Below are 8790 nucleotides of genomic sequence, written 5' to 3' on the forward strand. Positions count from 1 at the left end.
GCTTTGTAGGTAACAAGACTGACTATTTCTGACTACACACAACCCTTATGACGGTGAGATGTCAGTGCTATTTGTAAAAGTAACTGTCATGAAAATGGGAGTAATAAATGTGACCTTAGTACTGCCACCTACAGTAATGCTGCCTGCTTGCGTCTGTTTTTCTCTGAAAGGTTGCCAGTCAACTACTGGGATATGAAAACGGGTGATAAAGAAGTTACAATGTGGCCTGTTAAAGCAGTCGCCATTGTCTAAATCAAGGTGTGTTTGGTATTTCCTCCATCACATTTACTAACCAGTCCCAACTTGTGCAAATGTACCTGGTGCATTGCCTGAACTGTTGGCATAAGCCTATTTGAAGGTATGCTCCCTTTCCCAATGTGCTCTTCAATATGAGCCGGACTCAATAGCCATTAGAAGTCTTTGTAACGGGATCAGGCTGTATAAGACAAATGCATGTGTAAGTCACACAGTACCACCATTTCTACCCAGTTAGAATCACAGAATCACAGAATCACAGAATGGCAGGGGTTGGAAGGGACCTCAGGAGATCATCTAGTCCAATCCCTCTGCTAAAGCAGGCTCACCTAGAGCAGGTTGCACAGGACATCGTCCAGGCAGGTTTTGAATATCTCCAGAGAAGGAGACTCCACAGTCCCCCTGGGCAGCCTGTTCCAGTGCTCTGTCACCCTCAAAGTAAAGAAGTTCTTCCTCATATGCAACTGAAACCTCTTATGCTTCAGTTTGCACCCATTGCCCCTTGTCCTGTCGCTGGGCACCACTGAGAAGAGTCTGGCTCGTAGTTCAGTGGGTGGTTAGTGGGACTGAATTTCAAGAGACCTGGATTCTGTATATAGCTTAGCCATATCATCAATCTGTGCCTCTTCTACCTCATAATTCATGCTGCCGTATTTATTTGGATTCCAAGTTTTTCCTAATAGGTCCTGTCTCTTACTGGATTTGTGTAGCATCTAGCATAGGGAGGCTAAAATGCTAGCTAAGTCCAGCAGGCACACCTGTAATATAAATGTGTAGAAAGAAAAGGAAGGGAAAAAAAAGAAGTAACAAAACTAACACTGAATATTCTTGTTCATATTGAATTATCTTTTCTACTGGAGAAAAAAGCAAAGTGAATTTGTATCAAGAAATTAGATTAAAGCAAGTCCAAGGATGAAAAGAATGGAAAAAGAATTGGGGGAATATATTAAATAAACCCACCAAATAATTCTCTACTGTCCTGTAAACATTCAGTAGACAGTGACCCTTCTACAGGTCGAGGTTTAAGAGGAGCCCAGGACCACAAAACAGGAGAAAGACAGAAACAGGGGCCATATTTCCCATCCCAAAGCACTGGGGTATCATTACAACCCCACAGCAAACAACTGTGTAATGGATGAGTATAAGATGACGAGAGGGGGAAAACTGAGGAAGGAAAGCCTGTGTGTGCTCTTCAAAATAAGTTTGCTTAAAACCACACATCAGGTTGTTGTTCCAAGGCCAAAGAGCACACTCGGATAACAGATATGCACAGCAGAGCCCTCCAGTGACATGTACCTCACTGTGCAGTCTATGAAACTAAACAACAATGCCATCATGAATGTTATCTATAGATTTTATTTCTTCAAATGCTCTCACTGTTGGTATGTTAAAGCAGCTTATTTCTGCCTTGGTGCACACAGGAACCCCCCATTCCATATGAGAAACAGACTATGGGGCTAAAAAAGGGAATCTGTGACTTCTGTTCTCTGCTGAATTCAGTAAAGTTCTCCTTTGAATTGGCACATGAAATTTAGTTACTGCTGGGTTTTGTCCAGCCCCAGATGTAGCCCTAGATACAGTAGCATAACCCTCAAGCCTGCACTGAGTGCCTAAAACTACATACATTCCAATGTAAAATGATCTAGTGATCATTGTATTTAGTGATACGTTACATTCGTAAGTTGTTTAATTACAAGGCTACCATGAAAGTAGTTTGAGAGACTGATCTGTAGTGATGAAAAATACTTCTATAACATTCAAATCCTTTAGCACCCTTCAAACATTCCAAAAACCAAAGGACACTAATTGTGTAGGCATAGCTTTAAGCTTAAAAACCTTTTTGTGCAAGAAATTAAGTCTTCATCAAGAAAATAACTGTTGAAATCTTAATATCTTCCAATGACAGCCACAGTTGAAGAGCAATTTTATAGCATAATGATCCTTGTTGCATAATTTGGACAGGCTTTTGTTCTCTTTTTAATTTCCTATACACAGCTTGCTTTACCATCCCTCCTTCCCACACCGATTGAAAGGGAGAGATCAGAAGTCAGGAGAGAAAACATCAAGATTTGGGTCCGGAGTTAAACTTCTAAAGATTTCAGAACAGTTCCTACTTCAAACATGCTATGGCATATCTGACTAAAGCCTTGGGTGCCTCATATAAGACTTGGGCAGCTCCATTCCACCTAAGATCCCACTGTGGGCACAAGTCCAAAATAGCAACTTTAAAACCCCCACACAGCTTCCACCCAGGACTAGAAGTATCCAAGCTTCCTGCTCTTTGACTTTTGTATTCTCAAAGCATCTAGAATATGAACCTGCCCAGAAGATGTGCCAGAAGAAGAGGCATTTTTTTCCCTTCTACTTCACCTCTTACCAAAAGTTGTCTGAAAGTTAGAAATTAGTTTCTTGTTCTAAACCTTCCTCCAGACAGGCTTCCTCAAAATAGGCCTATAGGACTGGGTCGACTATAAAACTGAGTTTCAGATTCTTGCCTTGTTATCCATGTAGGTGGAAGAGAGGTTTATACCCACCTTCTATACAATTTCATAACAGTTACAGCATTTGCCAAGGAATGCAATTTTCACTTTTTTGTGCCCAAGAGAGTCAAACACACACCACTCTCCCATTAGAAAAACAGTCTAACCATCAGTTGTTACCCTTAGTACATAAATTGCTGGATTGTGATTTACAGAAGGTCAGACTAGACAATCTAAGAGTCATTTCTGGCTTTAAACTCTGTCATAACCTATAAAAACTAATGTGTTGCCATAAATAAATAAATAAAGCAAGCATTTCGCCTCTGAGTCACTATGTGATAACAACTCATGTGATAACAATTTGCTAAAACAACAATGAAAAACTAAATTCTTGTCCTTCTGGAATATTTGTAACAAGTTCTGTGACTTCAGACATGATGCTTAGTGTCCCATCTAAATTTTGCCTCAGGGTCTGCCTGAGTCAATGCCTTTGTACTTTCAACTGACTGAGGATTTCAGCAGCTGAACTCAGTCCTATATAGAGTGTGTGAAGCACTTCTGATCTCAAGTATTATTCTGATCTCAAGTGGGGTAATATAAGAGGAATCTCAATTTCCTTCCCATGTACAGAATTATACCAGTCTGAAGCTTTTATTTCCTCCCAAGGAAGTTTTATTAACCCCTAAACTCCAGAAACATAGGTCTTCAGAATGAATGCGTTGTCTCAGTAATACATTCTCAGCATGATTACTTCAGTGGATCAAAACCGTATCTCTTCAGAGAAGAAACCTGTATTGGGTTTGCGTGGCAAGGTTTTGGTAGTAGGGGGGCTACAGGGGTAGCTTCTGTGAGAAACTGCCAGAAGCTTCCTCTATGTCCAATAGAGCCAATGCCAGCCGGCTCCAAGATACAGACTCACCGCTGGCCAAGGCTGAGCCCATCAGCGATGGTGGTAGCACCACATACTTAAGATGGGGAAAAAACTGCTGTGGAGCAGCCAGAGAGAGAAGTGAGAATATGTGAGAGAAGCAGCCCTGCAGACACACAGGTCAGTGCTGAAGGGAGAGGAGGTGCTCCAGGCGTGGGAGCAGAGATTCCCTGCAGCCCCTGGTGCAGCCCATGGTGGGGCAGGCTGTCCCCCTGCAGCCCACGGAGGTCCACGGTGGAGCAGATCTCCATCTGCAGCGCGCAGAGGACCCCATGCTGGAGCAGGTGGATGCCTGAAGGAGGCTGTGACCCTGTGGGAAGCCCGCGCTGGCAGGGCCTGTGGCCCTGTGGAGATAGGAGCCCAGGCTGGAAACAGGTTTTCTGGCAGGGCTTGTGACCCTGTGGGGGACCCTAGCCTGAGCAGTCTGTTCCTGAAAGACTGCACCCCATGGACAGGACCCACGCTGGAGCAGTTTGTGAGGAACTGCAGCCTGTGGGAAGAACTCACATTGGAGTTCTTGGACGACTGTCTGCCATGGGAGGGACCCCAGGCTGGAGCAGGGGCAGAGTGTGAGCAGTCCTCCCCTGAGGAGGAAGGAGCAGCAGAGACACCATGTGATGAACTGACCGCAGCCCCCACTCTCCATCCCCCTGCACCACTTGGGGGGAGTAGGTAGAGAAAATCAGGAGTGAAGTTGAACTAAGGAAGAAGGAAGGGGTGGGGGAAAGGTGGTTTAAGATTTGGTTTTATTTCTCATTACCTTACTCTGATTTGACTGGTAATAAATTAAACTAATTTCCCCAAGTCAATTCTGTTTTGCCCATGACTGTAATTGGTGAATTATCCTTATCTTGGACCTAGGAGCCTTTCGTTATATTTTCACTCCCCTGTCCAGCTGAGGAGAGGGAGCGATAGAGGGGCTTTGGTGGGCAGCTGGCGCTCAGCCAGGGCCACCCCACCACAAAAACATACTGCCCTTTGTTCATTTTTCAAGCTAACTAGGCGATGCATCCGTATCTTTCCAACTGAAGTGGGAACTGGGAAGATACATCTCTTGAACTATAGTACAGGTATAACGGACATAACACACTTGGAAGTCTTACACAAAAGTACAGAAATACAGAACCAAAAAAAAAAGAGTAGTTGGGAAATTATTTCTCCACATAGCAAATATGGACAAAATTGTTCAGCAACTCGGCTCCATTAATAACTGCACAGAGCCTAGCATCTGCTTCCCTTACTGCTCAAGTCAGTGTCACACAACTGTGTTCTAAAATAGTGGTTACCCAAATAAACTAAATTCTTGACAAAGAGAGTTTTTAAAAGCCTGCATTTTGCCTTGGATATAAAATTTCCAACCCTTCAATGATTTAACTATTTATTATTTCAAAATTAAAGTATCCTACCAGAAACATTCCATCACCCTCTAAATGCAGTTTCTGCTTATACAGAGTTGAGAAAAGGAAATTAAAATTGCTGTTACCTGAGTACTATCCCTACGGTCTAGGATTCACGAGGTCTTAGGGGGAGCCACTTGATGAAAAAAAATCAGTGTCTCCTTCACGTACCAGGAAGTTTATAAAAGGGATGTGCTGAAAAAAAGAGCTTGTATTAAGTAGGATTTAAAAAGAAAATGAACAGTGAGAAGTGAGAGGAAGAAATTTTTTTTTCTTCTGAGTGCCACTTTAGACCTTGATCCAGACTTGGTTAGAGGAAACTATTATGGTTTGGGGTTTTTTTGTCTGATAGCAGCATTGAATCCATGGTACTGCATCCTTCTTCCCTTTTTTGTCTTTTTTTTTTTTTTTCTCTGAAAGGTAAGTAATTACCATTTTTCTCTGCCCTGAAGACCTTGCTTGAGACTGAATAAGCTATCATCCCTGTGTTTAGAGAACAAGCAGACTTGCAGCAGATGCCTTGAGAACTTGCTGGGGAAGTCTGCAGTCTTTGCTGAGGCAGGAAGAAGTGCAGCAGCAGCTAAGACCCAGGTTTCCAAATAAGCCTGTATCTCTGCAAGGTATAAATGAACAAAAGCATTTCTGTACACTAGTGGCAGGGTAACTGTCATTATCCTACCTACATTCTTAGACCAGGTTTGTAGATAATAGCTCTCAGAAAATACCCAGATAAGCCTTTAAGCACTCAGGCTCTTTTTCATGTCTAAAATAAAAATACTGGGTATAAAAGCTACACAAAAAAACCCCAAACAAACAAAACCATCAAAACCAAAAGCTAGAAACTATTTTAAATTGTTATTAAATAAACGTTATCACACCAGGATTTGAAACTGGTTTTGCTTGTATATCTTGAAAGTAAAAACCTAAACAGAGAATTGCTATCCTGAATAGAAGCAAAAGACTGCTATGAGTATCTTCTTTGAGAAATGGAGCACTCTAGGAAAATTGAATGAGGGTAAAAGATTATCCACCCTGAGGCTACTTATCCTGAGTTACCAATGTTGCCTCAGCCATCAACAAAGCACTCACTGTTTCTCCTATCTACTGTGGGCTACTATTGGTAGAACTACTAAAACTTTTAAAGTTTTTTTCCTTGCATTGTTAAACAAAAGCATTATTTGCAGCACAGTGGCTTGAATTCTGGGAAACTTTTCCTGGGCTTTTGGATGCAATTAGGTATTTGGGTCCTCACCCGGATTCCCAGTTGTCATACACATATGTTAAGGTGAAAATATACATCATCAACTTCTGTGTTAGCTTTAGCCTCCTTTTACACTTCAGATTTCTCTTAAATAAACCTCAGTTCACCTGGAGAATGCAATTCCTGCCTTTCTGTTTTGAATCTTCTTTCTGGGTACCTTTGTTCTTTTTAATGGTGCTAATAAGGTAGGAAGCAAGCCAGCTGCTTCTTACATCTTTTAACTTCTAATGCAGTATTTGCAAGCTGCTGAGGTGAATGTTACTAGTCTTCACTTACTTCCACCTTGAGCAGACCATCAGTTGGAACACCGTGCTTACATGTTGCTTAAGCTGTCCCACAGTCTATGATGTCAATAAAATACAAAACTATAACTATTCTAAGTATCTTATGGTTGTAACAATCTATATTTTAATTCATTAAGTCAGCTGTGGTTTAAGCAGCAGATGTGAAAGTGTGTGTCTGTTAGATGGCTTGAGTTCAACTCTGCTCTTATTTTAAAGGTACAACCTGCAGCTTGATGGACAGATGGATGTTTTGGTTTTACCAGAGAATGTTCTGCATTGAGGAACAGCTCAAAACATTGTCCTTGTTAAGAGGTATCTTAACACCTTTTATTTTAAATTCCATGCATTAGGGTTGAAAACAATGGGTGAAGATGGCACATCTAGTTGCTAAATCATTCTATCACAGGTAGATTGCCAGTTTCAGACCATTCAACCACTCAAGCACAAGAACTGGAAGTGAGAGAAAACCAGAAAAGAGAGAACAGTCTTCCTCCTAGTGGTGCTAAAGATAAAATTGTTATTATAAAAAATTGGAAGTGCAAAATGTCATGCACAGTGTCAAGTATAAACTCTTAGCTTCAGCCATGCTTGAAAACATCAAGCACTTAGAACAGAAAGTGTCTGCACTGAGATGAGTTGACCAGTGCTGTATCATCAGTAGCTAAGCTGCTTTGAATCAGAAGCACTCTTCAAATTTCACATGCTGGTTTCCACGACAGTATGTGGCTTCAAAAAATTTGTCCCTCTCCTTAGTGTGGTAACAGGAACGTTTCAAATCTCTCAGCCTAATCAACAAATCTTGTTACTTTCAGTCATTTTCTGATTCTTTATTTTCTAGCACAGTTCCAGATGATGTGGTGAACTTGAAACCTGCTCACAGTCGATTGATTTATTCTAATCAGCATTTGAAGGTATCAGAAGTACTGCCTCCAGCCCCAAAGAAAAGCAGGTAAAATGCTTTCTCAGTGCAATAAGCATGGAAGTTTAGTCACTGACTCAGGACCCTAGCATTATATATGTTAGACTCTGCCTATGAAATCTTCAGGCTTTTCCAAAGTTCCACCTATGTAAATTAGAGATGGAGGTATCTTTTCCCTCACATGGTGATTCCTCCGTTCCTTCCTGTCGTGGTTTAACCCCGGCAGAAAACTAAGCACCACGCAGCTGCTCGCTCACTCCCCCCACAATGGGATGGGGGAGACAATCAGAGGAGTAAAAGTGAGAAAACTCGTGGGTTGAGATAAAGACAGTTTAACAGGTAAAGCAAGAGCTGCGCACGCAAGCAAAACAAAGCAAGGAATTCAATCACCACTTCCCATGGGCAGGCAGGTGCTCAGCCATCCCCAGGAAAGCAGGGCTCCATCACGCGTAACGGTGACTTGGGAAGACAGACGCCATCACTCTGAATGTCCCCCCTTTTCCTTCTTCTTCCCTCAGCTTATATACTGAGCATGACATCATATGGTATGGAATAGCCCTTTGGTCAGTTTGGGTCAGCTGTCCTGGCCGCATCCCCTCCCAGCTTCCCATGCACCTGGCAGAGCTGAGAGATGAGAAGTCCTTGGCCAGTCTTAGCACTACTTAGCAACAATTAAACCATCAGTGTGTTGTCAACATTTTTCTCATACTAAATCAAAACCATAGCACTGTACCAGCTACTAGGAAGAAAATTAACTCTGTCCCAGCCGAAACCAGGACACTTCAGGTGTGTGGTCTTGCAGAGTAAATGGAGGAAAGGTATGATGTACACTGCTGTTCTCCGAGACCTGTCCCAAAATTTCATTAGAAAGACTTATTTGACTACAGTACTAGTGAATGTAAAAAACAAATTTAATTATTACTTTTCACAAAATCAAGTTTTAGAATATTTCAGACAAAATATTGGCGATTCTTAGCGTGGAATGTTCAAACTTGAATGAGTTAGCTTTGATAATCTGTCCCCAAGAGATCTGTATATGGAGCAAGCTCAGAAATAAGTTAACAATTTATACAATTGATAGTAAGGTTTTAAAATTGTCATATCTAATATTCTGCAACAGCCTCTTCAAAAACCTGAAGTGATAAGATGGTAAGTTGAGACCAAATTCATAACCCAAATGAACCCCCAATTAAATAGAATTATTCTATCCTTAAACCACGGTTCAGAGGAAACTCATGTTGAATGCCCGTTTGGAGGACACTCTTT

Source organism: Egretta garzetta, unplaced genomic scaffold (genome assembly GCF_000687185.1).
Source record: "Egretta garzetta isolate BGI_Z169 unplaced genomic scaffold, ASM68718v1 scaffold2, whole genome shotgun sequence".
NCBI lineage: Eukaryota > Metazoa > Chordata > Aves > Pelecaniformes > Ardeidae > Egretta > Egretta garzetta.